This window comes from Mirounga angustirostris, unplaced genomic scaffold (assembly GCF_029215605.1).
Source record: "Mirounga angustirostris isolate CCGP_5_RB_7025 unplaced genomic scaffold, mMirAng1.0.hap1 SCAF_15, whole genome shotgun sequence".
Classification (NCBI taxonomy): domain Eukaryota; kingdom Metazoa; phylum Chordata; class Mammalia; order Carnivora; family Phocidae; genus Mirounga; species Mirounga angustirostris.
In genome coordinates, this window is record NW_026991723.1 from 37874596 (window position 1) to 37885844 (window position 11249).

Here is an 11249-nt window from a genome sequence, read left to right on the forward strand (position 1 = left end):
TATAGAAGTCCACAATTTCTCTTTATTGCCTTAGGCTCTATTACTGTTCTGCATGGCACTGCTGTATCAAATCTATTGGGAATCTTGATTTCATTGACTGTGATCTTTTTTACATTCATTTTGAACTTTTTTAAATAGTGCATTTAAATTATTATTTATCTTGATTTCTGATTTTTGGGGACCTCTGAGATTTTATGCCTGAGGTAAGTTCTGCATTTGTTTCAAATTTCAGTCCCTGTTCCAGGTCTTTACTTTACAAGAGACACAAACAAAAACTCCGATCTTGGTAACTGGCAATGTGTCAGAGGGATAAGTCAGTAGGTACAGTGGGAGAGCTATTCAATTTCTAGACAGTATTTAGCTGTGAGCTCCTGATATCTGACAAAAATTCCAGCTTGTAGGTAGCTTGTCTAACAGCCCACATATTTTTAATCTTCATTTTTGCCTTACCTAGCACAGTGACTAAAGAATTATAAGTGATTAATGATCATCTCAGAGTTGAATAAATTAAATTATTGTAACAATTATTGAATAAAGCAATTGATTTATAATGATAGCTCTTCCAGAGCAAAGTTGAAGTAGTCAGACTGATGACATTTTTATTTCATAGTCAAACCACTGTAGAAATGAGGAAGAAATAATAACCTCTTTATATTTAAACACTCATTTACTGTAGTTAGTCTCCAGTTTAAATGACAAAAAAAGTAATCAAAACTGAAGAGATAAAATAAATATCACCTTAAACAAATCTTATAGCTACTCTAAATTTATTAATTGATCTCAGTTCCTTTTCTGTGATGAAATGCCTCTAATGAAATCTTGTAAGTTTAGACACTAAATTTAAAAAAAAGTTACTTATTTATTAATACAATGCCAAACAAGAGTCAATAAAAATTTATCAAATTATGGCATGAAATAATTAATTAATATCTGCATTCCCACAAATAATCAAATTAGTTAATTAATATCAAAACCACTAGGTAGTGTGGAGTTAAATTTTTAAGTGAATCACAAAGAAATATATATCTATTCATGCACTCATGAAAACCTATTTCCAAAACTTTTGAATTTCAAAATTTGATGTGTATTGTAATTACATGTATATATTTTTTGAAATGTGCATGTGTGTATAACTACATATATTTATATTTAACATCGATGAAATGCATATATACAATATATATGCATGTATATGAATTATATTATGTCATTGATATAGGTGATTTTACTGTGGAAGGCCTTAGTCATTTATTAAATGAGTGTCTAAGGATCTTCATTTTTACTAGTTGTATGGAGGATATGTGAAGGATCAAAAGCAGATATGAAATTGTGGAAGGTAGCATGGTTTAAGTAATACTTTTCTTTAATTATATTTGTATCTATATTTGAGATGAGATTGAATAGATATTTTTTGAGCATCTGTTATATAACCAGTACATTCTAGAACCTTTATATACTGATTTAAATACATTTATAAGGAAAGAAAAATAGTGAAAAATAAATAGACTGAACTCAAACCATGGAAAAAGAGCAAAAAGAGCAAGCTAAAAGGAATACAAAGTATGTAGGGGAGAAAATTGCAGATATCTATTTAAATTAGAACAAAATACAAAAGAAAAAGTATAATATCAAAATATACTTTTATTTTTTCCAAGTTTTTATTTAAACTCCAGCTAGTTAACATACAGTACAATATTAGTTTCAGGTATAGAGTTTAGTGATTCATCACTTATGTACAACACCTGGTGCTCATCACATGTGCCCTCCTTAATCCCCATCACTTATTTAACCCATCCCTCCAACCACCTCCCCTCCAGTAACCGTCAGTTTGTTCTCTAGAGTTAAGAGTCTGTTTTATGGTTTGCCTCTCTCTTTTTTTCCCTTCATGTTCATTTATTTGGTTTCTTAAATTCCACATATGAGTGAAATCATATGGTATTTGTCTTTCTCTGACTGACTTATTTCACTTAACATAATTCTCTCTAGCTCCCTCCATCCATGTCTTTGCAAATGGCAAGATCTCATTCTTTTTTTTTTTTAATGGCAGAGTAATATTCTGTTGTATATATATATATACCACTTCTTCTTTATTAATTCATTAGTCGATGAACATTTGGGCTCTTTCCATAATTTGGTTATTGTAGATAATGCTCCTATAAACATCAGGGTTCATATGTCCCTTCAAATTATTATTTTTGTATCCTTTGGGTAAATACATAGTAGTACAATTGCTGGATGAGAGGGTAGTTCTATTTTTAAGTTTTTGGGGAATCCTCATACTGTTTTTGAGAGTGACTGCAACGAGTTTGTGTTCCCATCAACAGTGTGAGGGGGTTCTCCTTTGCATCCTTGCTAGCACCTCTTGTTTCCTGTGTGGTTAATTTTAGCCATTCTGACAGGTGTAAGGTGATATCTTATTGTGGTTTTGATTTGTATTTCCTGATGCAAAATATACTTTAAAAAGATTTACAAACATAGAACTTCGGAAATATTGATTTATTAGAGGAAGAGATAAATATGCAAAGAAAATTCAGAATAAACAAGAAATCACATATATAACATATTTTAAAATAATCAAGTTTAGGATTTCAGGTTCTAGGTAGAATGTGGGAAGATATGCCAGTTCTATGTTGTCATATTGAGAAGTAAAGATAAATTACAAAATCTTACTTTAAAGTTATTAGAGATTTTTGGAAGCAATGGGGACAAGATAATTGGAATTCCAGAAAAGGGAAAGTTGTTCTGAGATGGGCAAATAATCACTGACAATTTTCTGACTGGAAGAATGTGTTGATTCTGGATGCAGAATGAAGATTTGGTTTTCTCATTTGGAGGAACTGTCAGTGGACAACAATCAGGAAGAACGTTAGTAGTGATGCAGGATCTAGTTACAATGTAGCTATAAAGTGCTGCCTTGTCTTTGCCCCCTGCTCAAAATAAAGCTGTTACCTTTCTAGCCCTGTCCGCCATGGTGCTTAGCAGTCAGGGATGCATGGTCTCAGACATGTTTACCAAGTAAAACACTGACTTCAGGGGCGCCTGGGTGGCTCAGTCATTAAGCGTCTGCCTTCGACTCAGGTCATGATCCCAGGGTCCTGGGATCGAGCCCCGCATTGGGCTCCCTGCTCAGCGGGGAGTCTACTTCTCCTTCTCCCACTCCCCCTGCTTGTGTTCCCTCTCTCGCTGTGTCTCTCTCTGTCAAATAAATAAATAAAATCTTAAAAAAAAAAAAAAAGTTAGTAGTTGTGTGGGGTTTGCCTGACAACCTGGAAACTTGGGGGGCCACAGAAACATTTTTATCACTTCATGAAATATTTGATGAGTTTGGGGCTGTATATGAGAGTATGCAGAGGATTAGGCCAAGGCTTTTTTTTTTTTTTTTTTTTAAGATTTTATTTATTTATTTGACAGAGAGAGAGAATAAACGGGAAGAGTGGCAGGCAGGGGAGAGGGAGAAGCAGACTCCCTGCTAAGCAAGGAGCCTGATTCATTTTGGGGCTGAATCCCAGGACCCTGAGATCATGACCTGAGCCAAAGGCAGATGCTTAGCCAACTGAGCCACCCAGATGCCCTATAAGCCAAGGCTTTCAAAAGTCAAAGTGAAACTAGCCTGTAGTGCTTAGAAGACAATATGTTGCTGGAAGGAGAAGCATTCTTCAATTCAAACACACAATTAAAGGCAAGAATTTAACGACCTAAGGTTAAATTTTCCACCAGAGGTGAATATTTCACAGTTTTTCAAGTTGAAGATAAAGAGGTCCACCAACTCTCAATTAAGAGACTAGAAATAAAATAATAAAAAAATAAACATTTATTTTTGTTTATCACACAAGGTCTTAAAACAATCATTTATGTTAAACAAAATAAAGAAAAATATCAACAAAATAGATGAAATCATGCAGAATTTCAACACAAATTCATTCAAAACCTTCATGATAAAAACACTAAAGTCAACTATAAATAGAAGGAAATTTACTCAGCATAGTAAAAGTCACATATGAGGGGCACCTGGGTGGCTCAGTTGGTTAGGTGACTGCCTTCGGCTCAGGTCATGATCCTGGAGTCCCTGGATCGAGTCCCGCATCGGGCTCCCTGCTCAGCAGGGCGTCTGCTTCTCTCTCTGACCCTCCTCTCTCTCATGCTCTCTCTCTCTCTCAATAAATAAAATAAATCTTAAAAAAAAAAGTCACATATGAAAAAAAGCACAGCAAACATCATACTCAATTTAAGTTTTCTTCTAACATCTGGTCTGCTTCTACCACTTCTATCAACATAGTTCTGGAAGTTCTAACCAGAGCAACTAGGCAAAAAATGGCAAAAAAAAGAGAGAAGGAAAGAAAGAAGAGAAAGAAAGAAAGAAAGAAAGAAAGAAAGAAAGAAAGAAAGAAAGAAAGAAAGAAAGAAAGAAAGAAAGAAAGAAAGAAAGAAAGAAAGAAAGAAAGAAAGAAAGAAAATGTATCAAAATTGGAAAGGAAGAAGTAAAATTTTCCGTTTGCTGATGATATGACCTTATGTGTAGAAAACCCCTAAGATCAAAAACAAACAAACAAACAAACAACAACAAAAAACCCTGCTACAACTAACAAATTTATTCAGCAAAGTAGCAGGATACAAAGTCAACACACAAAAATCAATTGTGTTTCTATACACTAATAATGAACAATCTGGAAAGGAAATTATGGAAACAATTCTATTTATAATTGCATCAAAAAGAATAAAATACTTGTGAATTAATTTAACAAAGGTGGTCAAAACTTGAACATTGAGTACTACAAAATATTGCTGAAAGACATAAAAAATATACTAAATGGAAACACACCCCATGTTCATGGATTGGAAGAGAGTATTGTGATCTACAGATGCAATGCAATCCCTATCAAAATCCCATGATATTTTTTTGCAGAAATAGAAAAACTCATTCTAAAGTTCATATAGAACCTCAAGGGACTCCAAATACCCAAAAAATTTTGAAAACAAAAACAAAAATAAAAACAAAGTTAAATGATTTATACTTTCTGATTTCAAAACTTACTGCAAAGCTACAGTATCAAAACAGTGTGGTTCCAGCATAAAAGTAGACACACAGACCAATGGAATAAAATAGCACAGGAACAAACCCTCACATATATGTTCAAATAATTTTTGATGAAGGTACCAAGAAGGTTCAATGAGGAAATCACCATCTTTTCAACAATGGTGCTGGGAAAACTGGATATCCACCTAAAAAAGAAATAATTTGCACCCTTATCAAATACTGTATACAAAACTTAACTCAAAATTACCTAAGACTTAAATTACAACTTAAACTATAAAATTCTTAGATGAAAACATTAATGTAAAAGCTTCATGATATTAAATCTGGCAATAATTTCTTATATATGATAGCAAAGTCACAGACAACAAAAGAAAAAAAATAGACAAAGTAGACTTCATGAAAATATTGAAATTTTGTGCACCAAAAAAATCTATCAGAGTAAAATGGTAACCCACAGAATGAGAGAAAATATTTGCAAAACATAGATTGTTAAAGGGTTAATATCCAAATAGCAAACCCCTAAAACACAACAAAAACAACCCAATTCAAAAGTGAGCAAGGACTTGAATATACATCTCTCTAAAGAAGATACACACATGGCCTGTAATCATACAAAAATGCTCATCATCACCAGTTATTCAGAAAACGCAAATGAAAGCTATAATGAGATACTACTTTATGCCCATTAGGATGGCTACTAGTAAAAAAGTTTTAATTAACAAAAGACAAAAAAGAGCCAATGCTGGTGAGGCTGTGGAGAAATTAGAAGCCTCACACACTGATATGAGGTAGATATGTAAAATTGTAGAGCCAACAGTGTGGCAGACAAAATGATGGTTCCTCAAAAAATTAAAAATAGAATTACCAAGCAATCTATCAATTCCACTTCTGAATGTATAAACAAAATAATTGAAAGCAGGATCTCAAAGAGGTATTTGTACACCCACATTCATAGCAGCATTATTCACAATAGCGAAAATATGGATGCAATCCAAGTGTCCACGTATCCATGGGAAAGATGAGCAAAATGTAGTGTATATACATATGCACTATATATATATATATATATATATATATATATATATATATATATATGATGAGATATTATTCCACATTTTTTTATTTTATTATGTTATGTTAATCACCATACATTACATCATTCGTTTTTGATGTAGTGTTCCATGATACATTGTTTGTGTATAACACCCAGAGCTCAATTCAGTATGTGCCCTCTTTAATACCCATCACCATGCTAACCCATCCCCCCACACCCTCCCCTCTAGAACCCTCAGTTTATTTCTCAGAGTCCATAGTCTCTGATGGTTCATCTCTCCCTCTGATTTCCCCCCCTTCATTTTTCCCTTCCTACTATCTTCTTCTTCTTCTTTTTTTTTTTATCATATAATGTATTATTTGTTTCAGAGATACAGGTCTGTGATTCAACAGTCTTACACAATTCATAGCGCCCACCATAGCACATACCCTCCCCAATGTCTATCGGCCACCCCTTCCCTCCCACCCCCCACCACTCCAGCAACTCTGTTTGTTTCCTGAGATTAAGAATTCCTCATATCAGGGGCGCCTGGGTGGCTTAGTCATTAAGCGTCTGCCTTCAGCTCAGGTCCTGATCCCAGGGTCCTAGGATCGAGCCCCATATCGGGCTCACTGCTCTGTGGGGAAGCCTGCTTCTCCCTCTCCTACTCCCCCTGCTTGTGTTCCCTCTCTCACTATGTCTCTCTCTGTCAAATAAATAAATGAATAAATAAATAAGAATTCCTCATATCAGTGAGAGCATATGATACATGTCTTTCTCTGACTTATTTCGCTCAGCATAATACCCTTCAGTTTCATCCACCTCATTGCAACTGGAAAGATTTCATTCCTTTTGATGGCTGCATAATATTCCATTGTATATATATACCACCTCTTCTTTATCCATTCATCTGTCGATGCACATCTTGGCTCTTTCCATAGTTTGGCTATTGTGGACATTGCTGCTATAAACATTGGGGTGCACATACCCCTTCAGATCACTCCATTTGTATCTTTGGGGTAAATACCCAGTTATGCAATTGCTGGGTCATATGGTAGCTCTATTTTCAACTTTTTGAGGAACCTCCATACTGTTTTTAAGGGAAGGAAATTCTGACATATGATACAACATGGATGAAACTTGCAGACATTATGCTAAGTGAAATAAGCCCATCACAAAAAGACAAATATTGTATGATTTCACTTATGTGAGGTATTTAATGTAGTCAAAATCACAGAGACAGAATGTGGAATGGTGATTTCTAGGGGCTAGTGTGAGAGAGGGAAGGAAATAGGGAGGTATGTAAAATGGGTATGGAGTTTCAGTTTTACAAGATGAAAAGAATTATGGAAATGCTGGTAATAGTTTCACAACATTATGAATGATATTAAACCACTGAACCAAACACTTAAAAATGATTAAGATGGTAAATTGTGTTATGTGTATTTTAGAAATTCTGAGCAAGACTAAGAAAATAAAATAGAGAAAAAATAGGTAATCAGTATTTAGTATGAAATTGAAAATCACTAATGATTCAACAGACTTTAAAGAAATAGGAAGAGGAATTTATGGTAATCTTTATGCTAATGAATTCAACAGCTAAAATTAAATTAATAAATTTCTTGAAAACTAAACCTTGAAAAAATTAGACAATAAAGAGTAAGTAGTGTGAATAGTCCTGTACCTATTAAAAAAAGTATATCCATAATCAAGGAGCAATCCAAATAAACATAAAAATAAATGATTAATGACTAATAAGTTAATTAAGCAAACTGAACTGGATACAGAGTTATCAACAGAATTGATACAAAAATTACTTGTATTTACTTATATTATCAAAAATGCAATTAGGTAAATAGTAAACATATACTTTACATAATAGGATGAGAAACAATGAAATGCTTATAAATAAATCCACAGAAAAATCTAAAACATTATTAAGGGCAATTTTTAAAAAAATTAAATACATGCATGATAACCATGTTCATGGACTGTACCATTCATTTCTCCCTTTACTGAGCCATAGAATCAATAAAATCTTGAAGAAGGAAAGGAGGAAGGAAGGAAGGAAGGAAGGAAGGAAGGAAGGAAGGAAGGAAGGATGGAAGGAAGGAAGGAAGGAAGGAGGGAGGGAAGATAAAAGTAGCCTAAAAGAATCCGGCTAGGCAAAAGATAGATTTCATTAGTAAGACTGATAAAGATCAGGAGAAGAAAATAGGTGAAATTCTATATTCTATGTTTTAAGTCCCCAGTTGATAGATATTAAACATCTATTATTCAGACAGTTCTTTTGGTTAAATTCTATAATTAGAAGAGATAGCAAGCTAAAACTCTTGAAGTTTCTCTAAGATAAATGACTCTAATATATTCATGAACAGCTACCTAAATCTGATATTTTTTTAATAAAGGAAAGATATTCATTAAAATAAGTAGAACATAAGTATTTAATTGCAATGGTTTTTCTACTTTTGGAATATAAGCAGATTATATATTGGAAAACCTCAAAAATGCTTTTATTTGCCCTCTTTTAATGACCTCCATGTCATCAGTCCCAGTTTATTTATTCTATTTTGAAGACTTAGTATTGTTTTACAGATATGAGTTGTTTCTTTAGAATTCAGAATCCCTTTCTTTTTTTTCCCCCTGTTCTTTTAATAGAGAAGTGATTTTATAAATGGCAATTAAAACCTTTGGCCAGGGTGCCTGGGTGGCTCAGTTGGTTAAGCGACTGCCTTCAGCTCAGGTCATGATCCTGGAGTCCCGGGATCGAGTCCCGCATCGGGCTCCTTGCTCGGCGGGGAGTCTGCTTCTCTCTCTGACCCTCCCCCCTCTCATGTGCTCTCTCTCATTCTCTCTCTCTCAAATAAATAAATAAAATCTTAAAAAAAAAATAAAAAAATAAATAAATAAATAAATAAAACCTTTGGCCAGGTCACATAAACTGTAATATAATTTGGTGTGTGAAGACAGTGTGAGCACACTCTCCCCTCCATATTTGCCCACAATCTTTATTTGTGAGAGCTTTCTTTTTTTTTTTTTTTTTTTAAGATTTTATTTATTTATTTGAAGGAGAGAGAAAGGATGAGAGGGGGGAGGGTCAGAAGGAGAAGCAGGCTCTCCGCTGAGCAGGGAGCCCGATGCGGGACTCGACCCCGGGACTCCAGGATCGTGACCTGAGCCGAAGGTGGTCGCTTAACCAACTGAGCCACCCAGGCACCCCTGTGAGAGCATTCTTGATGGGGTTAAGTGTAGTTATGGAACAGAGAACCACACTGATATTTGCTAGTACTGCTAAGAGGACATTGTGTTTCTACACACAGAAATCTCTTGCTGCCTAGACTGAGATCCTTTTTTTCAAATGAGTATTAGGTTTGATAACTTGTCATCTCCTTAGGTCATGTATCAGGCTGCTGTCTACATATTGGGAAGTGCTTAAAATGTTATTATAATAAAAAGACAGATAAGTTTACTTAAACTTTAGAATGATGCACTTTTCTTTATCTGTGATTATTCTAAATTTGTACTGTTCTAAGTAAGCCTATTTATATATAATATGCAATCTGTATGTCAATTGTATACTGAATTTCATTAGTAGTTTACTAAAATCTGGCTATGATAAATTAGCAAAATGCTTAATTAAACTTTATACTAGATTCATGTAAACTTAGCTTCTTTTTTTTAACAGGCAGAATAACGAGTTGTTATAAGAGAAAGATCTGCACAGGTGTTTGTATTGAATCCTTAAAGTGTGATTGTATGTGCTTGTGGGGGTATTCATTTATTATTCATCTCTAACTTTTTTTGTTCTGAATAAATATAATTTCTTGAATTACAGGTAACACAATATTATGAATCACTCTCATGAATCATCCCACACTTCACAAACTGAAAACATGTTGTGTGTATCCACATGGTAATATCTGAAGTACCTATACTTTAGGTAGCCCCCCCCACCACAAACACACGTTCAAACGCACATCCATAAAGAGACTCTCCCTTTAATATTTGCTATATCTGCAAATTCAGAATGGGCGAACAAGAAGACATCACTCTGGTTCAGCAACTATTCTAATTCTCTTAAGAGATTGGCATGACTGAATCCAAAGAATATTTTTCTTCAGTGAGATTTTCATTTATGCATCCAAATTTGAAAAAAAAATATGGTGGTCGTTGTTCTTTATACTATTTTAGTATTGGGATAATTAGGTGAATCACTCATGATAAATAGGTTTATGCTAAAAAAATAGGTTTATGCTAAACAGATGCATTTATGTCATGAGGCATCATATAGAACATAATGCCACATCAAGCAAAACATGAATAAGTTTTGATTTATAAGAGAATTACAAGGTTCAGGATTGACGACCAGGTTTTTCCATGCTTTCCTAAAGCTTTATGTAGTATAAATATATTAATTGGCTAAAAGATAAAGAAACATAACTGTAATAAATGGCCCTTCAAAAGAGTCTAAGAACCTGATCAATCTTCCAGTTGGAGAGCCTCTGGTATGATAATAGGAAAACTATGCCTCTTACATTACAAGAGGTTGATCTACTTTTTCCACATTGTTGAACAAATCCAGCAAGAATAGTCTTGAACAAAAGGCAGAAAAAACAATAATTTGTGGATTTGAATTTAGGTCCAACAAATCAACAGCAACCAAAAAATTCCCAAACATTTTCTGTTAAGTTCCATAGAGGTTAAAATTGTGTTTTTCCAGATGCAATATATTGCGGTAGAATACTACTTTAAGAAATCATATGAAATAAAAATGTCAGTGGGAAGAATAATAATAAATTTACACTCTAACTTTATGGCCTATTTTGCTCACCATTATATTGCTAAAGCATACCATAGTCCAAGTCAGGTATTAATCATTCAATAAAAGCATACATAAGTATCTTTTGGTAAAGAACCAGATTCCAGAGGCAGAAAGATTTAGAGTTAATTAATAGTTTCTTTACTGAGTCTTATTTGTCTATCAGAACATTATTTAATTTCCCTGAACATTAAAATCTGAGCCGTAAAAATGGACATGATGATATAGAGATTCTAAGGTTGCACCAAAGATGGAGGGAAAAGTGATGTGGCATGGTGTGGTGGGCTATCAATCAATGATGATTTTGTACGACTAATAGTATCATTATCATCATGCTTTGTGACTGGGAGTAACAGAGAGGA

At 33.9% G+C, this 11249-nt stretch overlaps 1 non-coding gene across 1 annotated transcript; it reads left to right on the forward strand.

The window, feature by feature from the left end:
- The first annotated feature begins 2875 nt into the window (after positions 1–2875).
- LOC123850337 (small nucleolar RNA SNORA63) lies at positions 2876–3006 on the forward strand. Its single transcript, XR_006792300.1, has one exon. It is a non-coding gene; the product is annotated as a small nucleolar RNA SNORA63 (small nucleolar RNA).
- Positions 3007–11249: the final 8243 nt, after the last annotated feature.